The sequence below is a fragment of the Drosophila miranda genome (genome assembly GCF_003369915.1).
Source record: "Drosophila miranda strain MSH22 chromosome Y unlocalized genomic scaffold, D.miranda_PacBio2.1 Contig_Y1_pilon, whole genome shotgun sequence".
NCBI classification, from domain to species: domain Eukaryota; kingdom Metazoa; phylum Arthropoda; class Insecta; order Diptera; family Drosophilidae; genus Drosophila; species Drosophila miranda.
In genome coordinates, this window is record NW_022881603.1 from 36,873,120 (window position 1) to 36,892,311 (window position 19,192).

The 19,192-nt window shown below is 42.3% G+C and overlaps 3 pseudogenes; all 3 read left to right on the forward strand.

Moving 5' to 3' along the window:
- The first annotated feature begins 238 nt into the window (after positions 1-238).
- Positions 239-3,278, forward strand: LOC117191648 (annotated as a pseudogene).
- A 3,158-nt stretch (positions 3,279-6,436) lies between these two features.
- Positions 6,437-9,361, forward strand: LOC117191123 (annotated as a pseudogene).
- A 4,209-nt stretch (positions 9,362-13,570) lies between these two features.
- On the forward strand, positions 13,571-16,496 carry LOC117191124 (annotated as a pseudogene).
- Positions 16,497-19,192: the final 2,696 nt, after the last annotated feature.

Below are 19,192 nucleotides of genomic sequence, written 5' to 3' on the forward strand. Positions count from 1 at the left end.
TAGATACCTCCTATCCCTTCTTTTACTCATCGTTCTGTGATTTGATATTATTAGCTTGCTAGGACTTTATAGCTGAACATGAAGTTTATCCGATTGATAGATTATTTTTCTAAAATAGTAGCCAACTTTTGCTAGTCATTCTTATTGGATTTGTTTAGAATTTTCACGAGTTTTCAAAGTGAAAATTTTGAAAAATATACCGCTAAAAATTATTGTGTAAAAAAAGCACTACCTTTAGAAAACCTGCATACAAAATACCAGATTAAATTGTTAAACAAATTCCAAGTCCCCAATCTATCAAAAAAAGTTTCCTTGCCAGGTAAAAAAGAGGTAAATATTATTATTATTAGTATTATTTTCCGCGGTCTAACTCGAGTTGTTATCCAGTTTAAATAAAGGGGCTTAAGTGGGCTAAGTTCGTTTTTTCATCGGTATGGCACGCTGAAAAGGCGCCATTCTTAAGAAGCGTCCCTCCATTTTTTTTAAACTCCTAAATAATTACTGCTCGACGTCATAATGCAGCGCCACAGGGAATTATATAAACAGCAATCACTTGCTTTCAGCCCACGCAATTTCAATGAGCAGAACCGGGAACTCCAGAATGCGGCGCGTGCAAAACAGCGCGAGGATCGTTTTCAAAGCAACCGCATTATTAGTGTTAGTCCAACTCCCGTCAAGCGTGCGGCACCTATACCGCCCTCAGAGGAGGCGCAGCCACGCCTTACCTATGTCGCTCCTCCTAAGGAGAATCGAAAACCAGAGCTGCCTCAGCAGCAGAGGAACCCCACCCGGGACCTTTACATAAAGCGCTTCGTGGATTGGAAGGCTGCCAGGAAGGAACAAACAAAGAATGAGCAAATTTCTCGTCGTGGTCAAAAGATGTTCACATATAAAACCGAAACACTTAAACCTGCGACAAACCCCCAGAAAGAGCAGGAGAACGCTCCGGCATTTGTGCCGCCAAAAAGGCACTCCTTATATGTTTTGGCAAAAAAAACTCAGTGTACGCAGACGGCAGCGGAGAGGAAACAGCCTTTGGCAACCCAATTGCGTACCCAGGGTCATCCATCCAGATTGCGCGCTCAGCCTGCGGCAACCATGGCAAAGCTGCAACATGCAACGTCGCGTCCTCAACCGGTCACTGTGAAGACCCAAACATCAAACATGAAACATCAAACATCAGCAAGGAATGTCCAGCCAGCCACAGTGAAGCCTGCACCTTCACGTGCATTGCCCTTGAAGCCTACAGCAGGCCCAAAGCCCAAGGCAGCAGATTTGGTCGTTGGACCTTCTGCAAATGGGGTTGTTCATTTGCCAAATGTGAGGACGCAACCATTCGAAAAGCCGGCCGTGAGTAAGCCCACCTTAAAAATACCAGCAGTGAAACCAAAGCCCATTCAAGGAGGCGGCGGAGGGGGAGCTGCGGGAAAATTTAAGTCGACCGCAGTAGCAAAAGGGCCGGCAATAAAAAACAAGCTTGCCAGCCAATTGTCGACCAGAATGAAGGCCAAGAGCAACGTCAGCAAGTACGTAGGTCTTCAAAAGAATGTTCGAAATCGGCCGGAGCTGATGAGAGAGTTGGTTGAGGCTGGGACCACTGAACTCCCACTGCCTCCCAATACGCCGCTGGAAGAGAAGATAAGTTTCCCTGCTCTGGCCACATTCACGCAGTGCAAGACGAACAATTGCAGTCAAGAAATGATAGAAGCCTTGGGTGAGATTTCAAATCTGAGTCCAGTGGGTCCAATGAGCAGCCACTGAGATTCGAAAGCGAAGCGGAAATTTGACTTTTCTAGGTACTCTTTGATAAAAACGGCAGCTGAAGAGAGTTTGATCTTGGATCCATATCTGGCTAAGGGTAAGTACAACAGGAATAAAATGGAGTAAAATGTAATATTATTGGTTTCCAGATCCAGATGATAAAGAACAAGAAAATTCTACTCTGAAGGCAGCTGCGGAGCAAACCCCTCCTCGCAGGATTTCCGATGAGAAGCCCAACTACTTAAGTCCATATGTGAGCGTCTCGCGCGGTAAAGTCAACTCTCGCTGTGATCGTGAGAAGCGAAACAGCATGTATTTGCCCGGTGAGGAGTATCCTGTTGCCAATCGGCGGGCCCTCGAGTCGGTGCTCTACTTTCGCATACAGCTGGAGAATGAGATTCGACGACTGCGAGATATCTGCAGCGAGTGGGAAGCCTATAGCAAGGAGAATGAGGCGCATCTGGTTGAGACGGGCGGCATAGATATGATCAATGTGGCCATTGGACAGACAAATTTGCTCTCTACCAAGAAATTGATGCAGTTCAGCGGTCTGATTGACCGTTGCGAGGCGGGAGCTACGGGCAAGAACCATCGACCCTACGATGGCAGCGAGGAGACGAAACCCGTCCAGGCAGAGGATCTGGAAGGGTGGTGGGACATGCTGCGACTCCAGAGTGAGAATGTTGACAAGCGCTTTGATAACTTGAAGCGATGGAAACAGAACAATTGGCAGGACCCCGATGCAGTTGAGGAATCGAAAATACCAGCCAAGCCTGTGGCCAAACCAAAGTCTAAGCTGGGCAACAATTTAAACGCTAAGCCCAAGGTCAAGGCCAGCAGTAACTTGATGCAATTACTCCGCAAGGCCCATGCTGAAATGAAAAAGGCTAAGGCGGATGTGGTATCAGCGGACGATGCCCCGCAAACTCCATCTCGCAGCAGGACTCAGCGTGTGATCGTAGTACGCGACCGTCGGTCCTTCTCTCCTGCTCGCACCGTCCTGCGCATGTCTGTAGGCGAGAGCCGTTCTTCCAATGGTGGCAACACTCTGCTCAAGTCTGCTATATTGGCCGCAGCCGAACAAAACGCTCTTAATCATACCCCCCCTCCCAATAAGGGACGACAGTCGATTCTGAAAAAACCAGCGACCAGCAAGCGTGAAAGTCGTGGAGTTATTTTCAGTACAAAGAAAAATGTACGGCACTTCAAATTCACCTACGAAGAAGGCACTATTAGCGATGATGAGCCCTTTGGCGGCGATAAGCTAGAGGATTGCGAGGAGGAAATGTCGATCGAAGCTTCAGGGGAAACACGTTCCGTAGACCAGGGCCCAGCAGAAAATGAGCCGCAATCCGCGTCTTGGGCCATCCATCGAGTTTATGTAGTTTATCTATCATTTATTATTTAAAGTTACGTTTTTTTTTTTATGTATAGTATTATTTAATTCTGAAAATTATGTTTCAATTTCAAAGCCTTGTTTTATATTTTTTTTTTAATTAAGTACATCAATCAAATAAAGGAAAAAAACGAGGGGGAACGTTGTGAGTTGCTGCGGACACCGCAACTCTACAGTTATACCCGACACTAAGTCAGTATGGCTCTCCTCCGGCAGACGCCGCTTATATTAAACGACACGACAAAGAGTGCGTGCGAGAGAGACAGAAAATCAGTCTGAGCGTGACGTCGGGCGCTGCGTAGCCACTGCAAATTGATTTGTTCCTATTGGCTATAAAAATGATCTGATCTGATCCAGATTCAGCAATCTGATAGATATGGTCATTATCTATGATTCTGCGTTTTTAGTTTTCTCGAATGTGCAATATTGTGGATGCAACAGATTTTCGTCCTTTGTGTGGGCGGAAGAGGTGGGGTGAAATTTTGAGATACACGTTTTATAGTAAGATCTAACAGGAGTTAGATACCAAATACCAAATTTGGTTACTCTAGCCTTAATAGTCTCTGAGATTTTTGAATATCCCCAGATTTTCGTCCTTTGCGGGGGCGGAAGGGGGTGTGGCGAAATTTTGAAACAAACTCGTCTCGGTCCCATATATTAGGAGTGTGGATACCAAATTTGGTTGCTCTAGCTTTTGTAGTCTCTGAGATCTAGGCGCTAATGTTTTACTCTAAGCAAAGCCGCCTATGCTACGTGTGTGTTAGAGAGAGACAGGGCGAGAAAAAAATGAAATTGTTTTCTTGATGCTGGCTATAATAATAATACGATCCAATTCAGATTCCGCAGTCTTAAAGATATGGTCATTCTCTACAATTCTACGTTTTTGGTTTTCTCATATCTTTAAAATTGTGGATGCCACAGATTTTCGTCCTTTGTGGGGGCGGAAGTGGGCGGGGCGAAGTTTTGAAATATTTTTGTAGCAGTGACATATCACAGAAGTCTGGGTCCAAAACATCGTTGCTCTAGATCTTATAGTCTTTGAGCACTAGGCGCTGAAGGGGATGGACAGACGGACGGACGGACAGACGGACAGACAGACAGGGCTCAATCGACTCGGCTATTGATGCTGATCAAGAATATATATACTTTATCGGGTCGGAAACGATTCCTTCTGGACGTTACACACATCCACTTTTACCACAAATCTAATATACCCCAATACTCATTTTGAGTATCGGGTATAAAAACTATATTTTATGAGATTCTGAACAAGTACAGAAAGGACGACTGGAACATTCTATCAACAGATGCCTCAGTTACAGAAAGTCAATGTGGCATAGGAATAGTAGAATGGCCTAGTGGAAATATCCACAAGTACAAAATAGAAAACAGATTATCCTCAGTAGGTGTCGAACTCGTAGGACTTAAAAAGGCCTGCGAACTATGTCTTAAATATAATTACAAAAAGGCTTTGATTTTAAGTGATGGATTAGGAGCTATTAATTTAATTAAAAATAAGAATACAGACTCGTACCTAGTGAATGATATTCACAACATAATTAACCAATCAGACATTCAGAAACTTGACATTCTATGGGTCCCTGGTCACAAGGGTGTGGCCATCAACGAAAAGACTGACATAGCAGCAAAGGCTGCTACAAGTGAGGGGTTTACAATAAATATAAAATACAGCTACAAGGAGGCTCAAAGAGAAATTAGGAACTTTTTAGTTTACAAATGGAATGAGGACTACAGGACGAAGTGTAGGACGAAGGGATCCAGCCTCATAGACATATTTCCAGACATACCCAGTAAACCCTGGCATTTTTCTCTTAAATGGAATGCTAAAAGCATCAAGACCATTAACAGACTTATGACGGGACACACATACGACAAAGTCTTCCTACACAGAATCAAAGCAATTGACTCAAATATCTGCGAAACGTGCAATGTAACTGAATATGCCGAACACCTGATCTTCGATTGCCAAAGATTTGCCGGGCTCAGGAAGAAATTCAAAATCTTTAAATATTATAACAATTTACATCAATTAATAATAAAAAAAAGAGCCGCTACATCTCAGAGAGCTGGCAGTCTTCATCAAAACTGCTGACTTAAACTTTTGACCACTTTTTTCTTCATCATGTTATAAAGTAATTTCAGTTTATTTTCTAAAACAGTTAAGTAATTTTCCTCTTTTTTTTTATAAACTCGCCAAAATACATCACCAGTATCTGATCAATGTGGCTAAAGTGCTACGATCAAAATTCCGATCATCATTAAGATGATTTAAAAAAAAAAAAAAAAAAAAAAAAAAAAATTGCTTTTGGTTGAATACTAGCTAGCAACGACTATCAGCACTGAACACATATTTTTAACCGATAATCTAATCAATTTTATATAAAAGTGGCTAATTTTAAGTACCATCTTTATTGGCATTGTTTATAAAATAAGGTTTCAATAAAAAATGTCAACAATTTCCACTAAGTTTATTTCTTTACATGGTAACTACCCATTTGCTACATATTTAAATCATTTTTATAAAGGGGAATATGTGTACTTTTCAAAATTGTTGGCCCGTTCTTTTCCATATAAGCCCCATGGAAGCGCCAGTGTGAAAAACCCCCGTTATGCATATTTTTACATTCCTTTTTTTATATTTTTGAAAACATTGAGATTTTGATGGCAAGTGATCAAGATTTCGATGATTTCCCGCATTAATAATCGATGTGGCTCTAAATTGCATTTTTACACGACTTCTACATTGGGGCATTGGCCAATGTGAGTGCATAACCTTAATATACTGTAAAATACTATGGAAAGTATTTTTATATTTTGCAAGGTGTGTGAACCAGACATTGTGGCAAGAAAATTAGTGTACTAAGTGACTTGGCGATAAAATATACGGTCTGAAATATGCCACATATACCCACTTAAGACCCCTCTATTTAAACAGTCATTGTAGATACCTCCTATCCCTTCTTTTACTCACAAAAAAAAACCCACTATATCCACGATTTTCACTATTTTCGGTGCAATATTAAAATACCCCTTTGGCATACAATGGGCTAATCGTTCTGTGATTTGATATTATTAGCTTGCTAGGACTTTATAGCTGAACATGAAGTTTATCCGATTGATAGATTATTTTTCTAAAATAGTAGCCAACTTTTGCTAGTCATTCTTATTGGATTTGTTTAGAATTTTCACGAGTTTTCAAAGTGAAAATTTTGAAAAATATACCGCTAAAAATTATTGTGTAAAAAAAGCACTACCTTTAAAAAACCTGCATACAAAATACCAGATTAAATTGTTAAACAAATTCCAAGTCCCCAATCTATCAAAAAAAGTTTCCTTGCCAGGTAAAAAAGAGGTAAATATTATTATTATTAGTATTATTTTCCGCGGTCTAACTCGAGTTGTTATCCAGTTTAAATAAAGGGGCTTAAGTGGGCTAAGTTCGTTTTTTCATCGGTATGGCACGCTGAAAAGGCGCCATTCTTAAGAAGCGTCCCTCCATTTTTTTTAAACTCCTAAATAATTACTGCTCGACGTCATAATGCAGCGCCACAGGGAATTATATAAACAGCAATCACTTGCTTTCAGCCCACGCAATTTCAATGAGCAGAACCGGGAACTACATGATGCGGCGCGTGCAAAACAGCGCGAGGATCGTTTTCAAAGCAACCGCATTATTAGTGTTAGTCCAACTCCCGTCAAGCGTGCGGCACCTATACCGCCCTCAGAGGAGGCGCAGCCACGCCTTACCTATGTCGCTCCTCCTAAGGAGAATCGAAAACCAGAGCTGCCTCAGCAGCAGAGGAACCCCACCCGGGACCTTTACATAAAGCGCTTCGTGGATTGGAAGTCTGCCAGGAAGGAACAAACAAAGAATGAGCAAATTTCTCGTCGTGGTCAAAAGATGTTCACATATAAAACCGAAACACTTAAACCTGCGACAAACCCCCAGAAAGAGCAGGAGAACGCTCCGGCATTTGTGCCGCCAAAAAGCCTTTGGCAACCCAATTGCGTACCCAGGGTCATCCATCCAGATTGCGCACTCAGCCTGCGGCAACCATGGCAAAGCTGCAACATGCAACGTCGCGTCCTCAACCGGTCACTGTGAAGACCCAAACATCAAACATCAAACATCAGCTAGGAATGTCCAGCCAGCCACAGTGAAGCCTGCACCTTCACGTGCATTGCCCTTGAAGCCTACAGCAGGCCCAAAGCCCAAGGCAGCAGATTTGGTCGTTGGACCTTCTGCAAATGGGGTTGTTCATTTGCCAAATGTGAGGACGCAACCATTCGAAAAGCCGGCCGTGAGTAAGCCCACCTTAAAAATACCAGCAGTGAAACCAAAGCCCATTCAAGGAGGCGGCGGAGGGGGAGCTGCGGGAAAATTTAAGTCGACCGCAGTAGCAAAAGGGCCGGCAATAAAAAACAAGCTTGCCAGCCAATTGTCGACCAGAATGAAGGCCAAGAGCAACGTCAGCAAGTACGTAGGTCTTCAAAAGAATTTTCGAAATCGGCCGGAGCTGATGAGAGAGTTGGTTGAGGCTGGGACCACTGAACTCCCACTGCCTCCCAATACGCCGCTGGAAGAGAAGATAAGTTTCCCTGCTCTGGCCACATTCACGCAGTGCAAGACGAACAATTGCAGTCAAGAAATGATAGAAGCCTTGGGTGAGATTTCAAATCTGAGTCCAGTGGGTCCAATGAGCAGCCACTGAGATTCGAAAGCGAAGCGGAAATTTGACTTTTCTAGGTACTCTTTGATAAAAACGGCAGCTGAAGAGAGTTTGATCTTGGATCCATATCTGGCTAAGGGTAAGTACAACAGGAATAAAATGGAGTAAAATGTAATATTATTGGTTTCCAGATCCAGATGATAAAGAACAAGAAAATTCTACTCTGAAGGCAGCTGCGGAGCAAACCCCTCCTCGCAGGATTTCCGATGAGAAGCCCAACTACTTAAGTCCATATGTGAGCGTCTCGCGCGGTAAAGTCAACTCTCGCTGTGATTTTGAGAAGCGAAACAGCATGTATTTGCCCGGTGAGGAGTATCCTGTTGCCAATCGGCGGGCCCTCGAGTCGGTGCTCTACTTTCGCATACAGCTGGAGAATGAGATTCGACGACTGCGAGATATCTGCAGCGAGTGGGAAGCCTATAGCAAGGAGAATGAGGCGCATCTGGTTGAGACGGGCGGCATAGATATGATCAATGTGGCCATTGGACAGACAAATTTGCTCTCTACCAAGAAATTGATGCAGTTCAGCGGTCTGATTGACCGTTGCGAGGCGGGAGCTACGGGCAAGAACCATCGACCCTACGATGGCAGCGAGGAGACGAAACCCGTCCAGGCAGAGGATCTGGAAGGGTGGTGGGACATGCTGCGACTCCAGAGTGAGAATGTTGACAAGCGCTTTGATAACTTGAAGCGATGGAAACAGAACAATTGGCAGGACCCCGATGCAGTTGAGGAATCGAAAATACCAGCCAAGCCTGTGGCCAAACCAAAGTCTAAGCTGGGCAACAATTTAAACGCTAAGCCCAAGGTCAAGGCCAGCAGTAACTTGATGCAATTACTCCGCAAGGCCCATGCTGAAATGAAAAAGGCTAAGGCGGATGTGGTATCAGCGGACGATGCCCCGCAAACTCCATCTCGCAGCAGCACTCAGCGTGTGATCGTAGTACGCGACCGTCGGTCCTTCTCTCCTGCTCGCACCGTCCTGCGCATGTCTGTAGGCGAGAGCCGTTCTTCCAATGGTGGCAACACTCTGCTCAAGTCTGCTATATTGGCCGCAGCCGAACAAAACGCTCTTAATCATACCCCCCCTCCCAATAAGGGACGACAGTCGATTCTGAAAAAACCAGGGACCAGCAAGCGTGAAAGTCGTGGAGTTATTTTCAGTACAAAGAAAAATGTACGGCACTTCAAATTCACCTACGAAGAAGGCACTATTAGCGATGATGAGCCCTTTGGCGGCGATAAGCTAGAGGATTGCGAGGAGGACATGTCGATCGAAGCTTCAGGGGAAACACGTTCCGTAGACCAGGGCCCAGCAGAAAATGAGCCGCAATCCGCGTCTTGGGCCATCCATCGAGTTTATGTAGTTTATCTATCATTTATTATTTAAAGTTACGTTTTTGTTTATATGTATAGTATTATTTAATTCTGAAAATTATGTTTCAATTTCAAAGCCTTGTTTTATATTTTTTTTTTAATTAAGTACATCAATCAAATAAAGGAAAAAAACGAGGGGGAACGTTGTGAGTTGCTGCGGACACCGCAACTCTACAGTTATACCCGATACTAAGTCAGTATGGCTCTCCTCCGGCAGACGCCGCTTATATTAAACGACACGACAAAGAGTGCGTGCGAGAGAGACAGAAAATCAGTCTGAGCGTGACGTCGTATAGCCTATTGGCTATAAAAATGATCTGATCTGATCCAGATTCAGCAATCTGATAGATATGGTCATTATCTATGATTCTGCGTTTTTAGTTTTCTCGAATGTGCAATATTGTGGATGCAACAGATTTTCGTCCTTTGTGTGGGCGGAAGAGGTGGGGTGAAATTTTGAGATACACGTTTTATAGTAAGATCTAACAGGAGTTAGATACCAAATACCAAATTTGGTTACTCTAGCCTTAATAGTCTCTGAGATTTTTGAATATCCCCAGATTTTCGTCCTTTGCGGGGGCGGAAGGGGGTGTGGCGAAATTTTGAAACAAACTCGTCTCGGTCCGATATATTAGGAGTGTGGATACCAAATTTGGTTGCTCTAGCTTTTGTAGTCTCTGAGATCTAGGCGCTAATGTTTTACTCTAAGCAAAGCCGCCTATGCTAGGTGTGTGTTAGAGAGAGACAGGGCGAGAAAAAAATGAAATTGTTTTCTTGATGCTGGCTATAATAGTAATACGATCCAATTCAGATTCCGCAGTCTTAAAGATATGGTCATTCTCTACAATTCTACGTTTTTGGTTTTCTCATATCTTTAAAATTGTGGATGCCACAGATTTTCGTCCTTTGTGGGGGCGGAAGTGGGCGGGGCGAAGTTTTGAAATATTTTTGTAGCAGTGACATATCACAGAAGTCTGGGTCCAAAACATCGTTGCTCTAGCTCTTATAGTCTTTGAGCACTAGGCGCTGAAGGGGATGGACAGACGGACGGACGGACAGACGGACAGACAGACAGGGCTCAATCGACTCGGCTATTGATGCTGATCAAGAATATATATACTTTATCGGGTCGGAAACGATTCCTTCTGGACGTTACAAACATCCACTTTTACCACAAATCTAATATACCCCAATACTCATTTTGAGTATCGGGTATAAAAACTATATTTTATGAGATTCTGAACAAGTACAGAAAGGACGACTGGAACATTCTATCAACAGATGCCTCAGTTACAGAAAGTACATGTGGCATAGGAATAGTAGAATGGCCTAGTGGAAATATCCACAAGTACAAAATAGACGAGGTGGAACGTTGTGAGTTGCTGCGGACACCGCAACTCTACAGTTATACCCGATACTTAGTCAGTATGGCTCTCCTGCGGCAGACGCCGCTAATATTGAACCACACGACAAAGATTGCGTGCGAGAGAGACAGAAAATCAGTCTGAGCGTGACGTCGGGCGCTGCGTAGCCACTGAAAATTGACTTCTTGCTTTTGGCTACAAAAATGATCCGATCTGATCCAGATTCAGCAATCTGATAGATATGGTCATTATCTATGATTCTGCGTTTTTAGTTTTCTCGAATGTGCAATATTGTGGATGCAACAGATTTTCGTCTTTTGTTGGGGCGGAAGGGGGTGGGACGAAATTCTGAGATATACGTTTTATAGTGAGATCTAACAGAAGTGCGGATACCAAATTTGGTTACTCTAGCCTTAATAGTCTCTGAGATTTGTGGATGCCCCAGATTTTCGTCCTTTGCGGGGCGGAAGGGGGTGTGGCGAAATTTGGACACGAAACGGTCAAGGTCCGATATCACAGGAGTGTGGATACCAAATTTGGTTGCTCTGGCTCTTATAGGTTCTGAGATCCTTGAACTCATAATTTGCAATTGACAAAACCGACCATGAAACCTGTGTGTTAGAGAGAGACAGAGCGAGAAAGAATGAAATTGTTTTCTTGATTCTGGCTATAATCATTATACGATCTGGTTCAGATTTTGCACTTTAGAAGATATGGTCATCTTCACCGATTCTGCGTTTTTGGTTTTATCGTATCTTTAAAAATGTGGATGCCACAGATTTTCGTCCTTTGTGGGGCGGAAGTGGGCGGGGCGAAGTTTTGACATATTTTTGTAGCAGTGACATATCACAGAAGTCTGGATCCAAAACATCGTTGCTCTAGCTCTTATAGTCTTTGAGCACTAGGCGCTGAAGGGGACGGACGGACGGACGGACGGACGGACAGACGGACAGACAGACAGGGCTCAATCGACTCGGCTATTGATGCTGATCAAGAATATATATACTTTATGGGGTCGGAAACGATTCCTTCTGGACGTTACACACATCCACTTTTACCACAAATCTAATATACCCCAATACTCATTTTGAGTATCGGGTATAAAAAGGCTTTGATTTTAAGTGATGGATTAGGAGCTATTAATTTAATTAAAAATAAGAATACAGACTCGTACCTAGTGAATGATATTCACAACATAATTAACCAATCAGACATTCAGAAACTTGACATTCTATGGGTCCCTGGTCACAAGGGTGTGGCCATCAACGAAAAGACTGACATAGCAGCAAAGGCTGCTACAAGTGAGGGGTTTACAATAAATATAAAATACAGCTACAAGGAGGCTCAAAGAGAAATTAGGAACTTTTTAGTATACAAATGGAATGAGGACTACAGGACGAAGTGTAGGACGAAGGGATCCAGCCTCATAGACATATTTCCAGACATACCCAGTAAACCCTGGCATTTTTCTCTTAAATGGAATGCTAAAAGCATCAAGACCATTAACAGACTTATGACGGGACACACATACGACAAAGTCTTCCTACACAGAATCAAAGCAATTGACTCAAATATCTGCGAAACGTGCAATGTAACTGAATATGCCGAACACCTGATCTTCGATTGCCAAAGATTTGCCGGGCTCAGAAGGAAATTCAAAATCTTTAAATATTATAACAATTTACATCAATTATTAATAAAAAAAAGAGCCGCTACATCTCAGAGAGCTGGCAGTCTTCATCAAAACTGCTGACTTAAACTTTTGACCACTTTTTTCTTCATCATGTTATAAAGTAATTTCAGTTTATTTTCTAAAACAGTTAAGTAATTTTCCTCTTTTTTTTTATAAACTCGCCAAAATACATCACCAGTATCTGATCAATGTGGCTAAAGTGCTACGATCAAAATTCCGATCATCATTAAGATGATTTAAAAAAAAAAAAAAAAAAAAAAAATAAATAAATTGCTTTTGGTTGAATACTAGCTAGCAACGACTATCAGCACTGAACACATATTTTTAACCGATAATCTAATCAATTTTATATAAAAGTGGCTAATTTTAAGTACCATCTTTATTGGCATTGTTTATAAAATAAGGTTTCAATAAAAAATGTCAACAATTTCCACTAAGTTTATTTCTTTACATGGTAACTACCCATTTGCTACATATTTAAATCATTTTTATAAAGGGGAATATGTGTACTTTTCAAAATTGTTGGCCCGTTCTTTTCCATATAAGCCCCATGGAAGCGCCAGTGTGAAAAACCCCCGTTATGCATATTTTTACATTCCTTTTTTTATATTTTTGAAAACATTGAGATTTTGATGGCAAGTGATCAAGATTTCGATGATTTCCCGCATTAATAATCGATGTGGCTCTAAATTGCATTTTTACACGACTTCTACATTGGGGCATTGGCCAATGTGAGTGCATAACCTTAATATACTGTAAAATACTATGGAAAGTATTTTTATATTTTGCAAGGTGTGTGAACCAGACATTGTGGCAAGAAAATTAGTGTACTAAGTGACTTGGCGATAAAATATACGGTCTGAAATATGCCACATATACCCACTTAAGACCCCTCTATTTAAACAGTCATTGTAGATACCTCCTATCCCTTCTTTTACTCACAAAAAAAAACCCACTATATCCACGATTTTCACTATTTTCGGTGCAATATTAAAATACCCCTTTGGCATACAATGGGCTAATCGTTCTGTGATTTGATATTATTAGCTTGCTAGGACTTTATAGCTGAACATGAAGTTTATCCGATTGATAGATTATTTTTCTAAAATAGTAGCCAACTTTTGCTAGTCATTCTTATTGGATTTGTTTAGAATTTTCACGAGTTTTCAAAGTGAAAATTTTGAAAAATATACCGCTAAAAATTATTGTGTAAAAAAAGCACTACCTTTAAAAAACCTGCATACAAAATACCAGATTAAATTGTTAAACAAATTCCAAGTCCCCAATCTATCAAAAAAAGTTTCCTTGCCAGGTAAAAAAGAGGTAAATATTATTATTATTAGTATTATTTTCCGCGGTCTAACTCGAGTTGTTATCCAGTTTAAATAAAGGGGCTTAAGTGGGCTAAGTTCGTTTTTTCATCGGTATGGCACGCTGAAAAGGCGCCATTCTTAAGAAGCGTCCCTCCATTTTTTTTAAACTCCTAAATAATTACTGCTCGACGTCATAATGCAGCGCCACAGGGAATTATATAAACAGCAATCACTTGCTTTCAGCCCACGCAATTTCAATGAGCAGAACCGGGAACTACATGATGCGGCGCGTGCAAAACAGCGCGAGGATCGTTTTCAAAGCAACCGCATTATTAGTGTTAGTCCAACTCCCGTCAAGCGTGCGGCACCTATACCGCCCTCAGAGGAGGCGCAGCCACGCCTTACCTATGTCGCTCCTCCTAAGGAGAATCGAAAACCAGAGCTGCCTCAGCAGCAGAGGAACCCCACCCGGGACCTTTACATAAAGCGCTTCGTGGATTGGAAGTCTGCCAGGAAGGAACAAACAAAGAATGAGCAAATTTCTCGTCGTGGTCAAAAGATGTTCACATATAAAACCGAAACACTTAAACCTGCGACAAACCCCCAGAAAGAGCAGGAGAACGCTCCGGCATTTGTGCCGCCAAAAAGCCTTTGGCAACCCAATTGCGTACCCAGGGTCATCCATCCAGATTGCGCACTCAGCCTGCGGCAACCATGGCAAAGCTGCAACATGCAACGTCGCGTCCTCAACCGGTCACTGTGAAGACCCAAACATCAAACATCAAACATCAGCTAGGAATGTCCAGCCAGCCACAGTGAAGCCTGCACCTTCACGTGCATTGCCCTTGAAGCCTACAGCAGGCCCAAAGCCCAAGGCAGCAGATTTGGTCGTTGGACCTTCTGCAAATGGGGTTGTTCATTTGCCAAATGTGAGGACGCAACCATTCGAAAAGCCGGCCGTGAGTAAGCCCACCTTAAAAATACCAGCAGTGAAACCAAAGCCCATTCAAGGAGGCGGCGGAGGGGGAGCTGCGGGAAAATTTAAGTCGACCGCAGTAGCAAAAGGGCCGGCAATAAAAAACAAGCTTGCCAGCCAATTGTCGACCAGAATGAAGGCCAAGAGCAACGTCAGCAAGTACGTAGGTCTTCAAAAGAATTTTCGAAATCGGCCGGAGCTGATGAGAGAGTTGGTTGAGGCTGGGACCACTGAACTCCCACTGCCTCCCAATACGCCGCTGGAAGAGAAGATAAGTTTCCCTGCTCTGGCCACATTCACGCAGTGCAAGACGAACAATTGCAGTCAAGAAATGATAGAAGCCTTGGGTGAGATTTCAAATCTGAGTCCAGTGGGTCCAATGAGCAGCCACTGAGATTCGAAAGCGAAGCGGAAATTTGACTTTTCTAGGTACTCTTTGATAAAAACGGCAGCTGAAGAGAGTTTGATCTTGGATCCATATCTGGCTAAGGGTAAGTACAACAGGAATAAAATGGAGTAAAATGTAATATTATTGGTTTCCAGATCCAGATGATAAAGAACAAGAAAATTCTACTCTGAAGGCAGCTGCGGAGCAAACCCCTCCTCGCAGGATTTCCGATGAGAAGCCCAACTACTTAAGTCCATATGTGAGCGTCTCGCGCGGTAAAGTCAACTCTCGCTGTGATCGTGAGAAGCGAAACAGCATGTATTTGCCCGGTGAGGAGTATCCTGTTGCCAATCGGCGGGCCCTCGAGTCGGTGCTCTACTTTCGCATACAGCTGGAGAATGAGATTCGACGACTGCGAGATATCTGCAGCGAGTGGGAAGCCTATAGCAAGGAGAATGAGGCGCATCTGGTTGAGACGGGCGGCATAGATATGATCAATGTGGCCATTGGACAGACAAATTTGCTCTCTACCAAGAAATTTATGCAGTTCAGCGGTCTGATTGACCGTTGCGAGGCGGGAGCTACGGGCAAGAACCATCGACCCTACGATGGCAGCGAGGAGACGAAACCCGTCCAGGCAGAGGATCTGGAAGGGTGGTGGGACATGCTGCGACTCCAGAGTGAGAATGTTGACAAGCGCTTTGATAACTTGAAGCGATGGAAACAGAACAATTGGCAGGACCCCGATGCAGTTGAGGAATCGAAAATACCAGCCAAGCCTGTGGCCAAACCAAAGTCTAAGCTGGGCAACAATTTAAACGCTAAGCCCAAGGTCAAGGCCAGCAGTAACTTGATGCAATTACTCCGCAAGGCCCATGCTGAAATGAAAAAGGCTAAGGCGGATGTGGTATCAGCGGACGATGCCCCGCAAACTCCATCTCGCAGCAGCACTCAGCGTGTGATCGTAGTACGCGACCGTCGGTCCTTCTCTCCTGCTCGCACCGTCCTGCGCATGTCTGTAGGCGAGAGCCGTTCTTCCAATGGTGGCAACACTCTGCTCAAGTCTGCTATATTGGCCGCAGCCGAACAAAACGCTCTTAATCATACCCCCCCTCCCAATAAGGGACGACAGTCGATTCTGAAAAAACCAGGGACCAGCAAGCGTGAAAGTCGTGGAGTTATTTTCAGTACAAAGAAAAATGTACGGCACTTCAAATTCACCTACGAAGAAGGCACTATTAGCGATGATGAGCCCTTTGGCGGCGATAAGCTAGAGGATTGCGAGGAGGACATGTCGATCGAAGCTTCAGGGGAAACACGTTCCGTAGACCAGGGCCCAGCAGAAAATGAGCCGCAATCCGCGTCTTGGGCCATCCATCGAGTTTATGTAGTTTATCTATCATTTATTATTTAAAGTTACGTTTTTGTTTATATGTATAGTATTATTTAATTCTGAAAATTATGTTTCAATTTCAAAGCCTTGTTTTATATTTTTTTTTTAATTAAGTACATCAATCAAATAAAGGAAAAAAACGAAGGGGAACGTTGTGAGTTGCTGCGGACACCGCAACTCTACAGTTATACCCGATACTAAGTCAGTATGGCTCTCCTCCGGCAGACGCCGCTTATATTAAACGACACGACAAAGAGTGCGTGCGAGAGAGACAGAAAATCAGTCTGAGCGTGACGTCGTATAGCCTATTGGCTATAAAAATGATCTGATCTGATCCAGATTCAGCAATCTGATAGATATGGTCATTATCTATGATTCTGCGTTTTTAGTTTTCTCGAATGTGCAATATTGTGGATGCAACAGATTTTCGTCCTTTGTGTGGGCGGAAGAGGGGGGGGGAAATTTTGAGATACACGTTTTATAGTAAGATCTAACAGGAGTTAGATACCAAATACCAAATTTGGTTACTCTAGCCTTAATAGTCTCTGAGATTTTTGAATATCCCCAGATTTTCGTCCTTTGCGGGGGCGGAAGGGGGTGTGGCGAAATTTTGAAACAAACTCGTCTCGGTCCGATATATTAGGAGTGTGGATACCAAATTTGGTTGCTCTAGCTTTTGTAGTCTCTGAGATCTAGGCGCTAATGTTTTACTCTAAGCAAAGCCGCCTATGCTAGGTGTGTGTTAGAGAGAGACAGGGCGAGAAAAAAATGAAATTGTTTTCTTGATGCTGGCTATAATAATAATACGATCCAATTCAGATTCCGCAGTCTTAAAGATATGGTCATTCTCTACAATTCTACGTTTTTGGTTTTCTCATATCTTTAAAATTGTGGATGCCACAGATTTTCGTCCTTTGTGGGGGCGGAAGTGGGCGGGGCGAAGTTTTGAAATATTTTTGTAGCAGTGACATATCACAGAAGTCTGGGTCCAAAACATCGTTGCTCTAGCTCTTATAGTCTTTGAGCACTAGGCGCTGAAGGGGATGGACAGACGGACGGACGGACAGACGGACAGACGGACAGACAGACAGGGCTCAATCGACTCGGCTATTGATGCTGATCAAGAATATATATACTTTATCGGGTCGGAAACGATTCCTTCTGGACGTTACACACATCCACTTTTACCACAAATCTAATATACCCCAATACTCATTTTGAGTATCGGGTATAAAAACTATATTTTATGAGATTCTGAACAAGTACAGAAAGGACGACTGGAACATTCTATCAACAGATGCCTCAGTTACAGAAAGTACATGTGGCATAGGAATAGTAGAATGGCCTAGTGGAAATATCCACAAGTACAAAATAGAAAACAGATTATCCTCAGTAGGTGTCGAACTCGTAGGACTTAAAAAGGCCTGCGAACTATGTCTTAAATATAATTACAAAAAGGCTTTGATTTTAAGTGATGGATTAGGAGCTATTAATTTAATTAAAAATAAGAATACAGACTCGTACCTAGTGAATGATATTCACAACATAATTAACCAATCAGACATTCAGAAACTTGACATTCTATGGGTCCCTGGTCACAAGGGTGTGGCCATCAACGAAAAGACTGACATAGCAGCAAAGGCTGCTACAAGTGAGGGGTTTACAATAAATATAAAATACAGCTACAAGGAGGCTCAAAGAGAAATTAGGAACTTTTTAGTTTACAAATGGAATGAGGACTACAGGACGAAGTGTAGGACGAAGGGATCCAGCCTCATAGACATATTTCCAGACATACCCAGTAAACCCTGGCATTTTTCTCTTAAATGGAATGCTAAAAGCATCAAGACCATTAACAGACTTATGACGGGACACACATACGACAAAGTCTTCCTACACAGAATCAAAGCAATTGACTCAAATATCTGCGAAACGTGCAATGTAACTGAATATGCCGAACACCTGATCTTCGATTGCCAAAGATTTGCCGGTCTCAGAAGGAAATTCAAAATCTTTAAATATTATAACAATTTACATCAATTATTAATAAAAAAAAGAGCCGCTACATCTCAGAGAGCTGGCAGTCTTCATCAAAACTGCTGACTTAGACTTTTGACCACTTTTTTCTTCATCATGTTATAAAGTAATTTCAGTTTATTTTCTAAAACAGTTAAGTAATTTTCCTCTTTTTTTTTATAAACTCGCCAAAATACATCACCAGTATCTGATCAATGTGGCTAAAGTGCTACGATCAAAATTCCGATCATCATTAAGATGATTTAAAACAAAAAAAAAAAAAAAAAAAAAAAAATTGCTTTCGGTTGAATACTAGCTAGCAACGACTATCAGCACTGAACACATATTTTTAACCGATAATCTAATCAATTTTATATAAAAGTGGCTAATTTTAAGTACCATCTTTATTGGCATTGTTTATAAAATAAGGTTTCAATAAAAAATGTCAACAATTTCCACTAAGTTTATTTCTTTACATGGTAACTACCCATTTGCTACATATTTAAATCATTTTTATAAAGGGGAATATGTGTACTTTTCAAAATTGTTGGCCCGTTCTTTTCCATATAAGCCCCATGGAAGCGCCAGTGTGAAAAACCCCCGTTATGCATATTTTTACATTCCTTTTTTTATATCTTTTAAAACATTGAGATTTTGATGGCAAGTGATCAAGATTTCGATGATTTCCCGCATTAATAATCGATGTGGCTCTAAATTGCATTTTTACACGACTTCTACATTGGGGCATTGGCCAATGTGAGTGC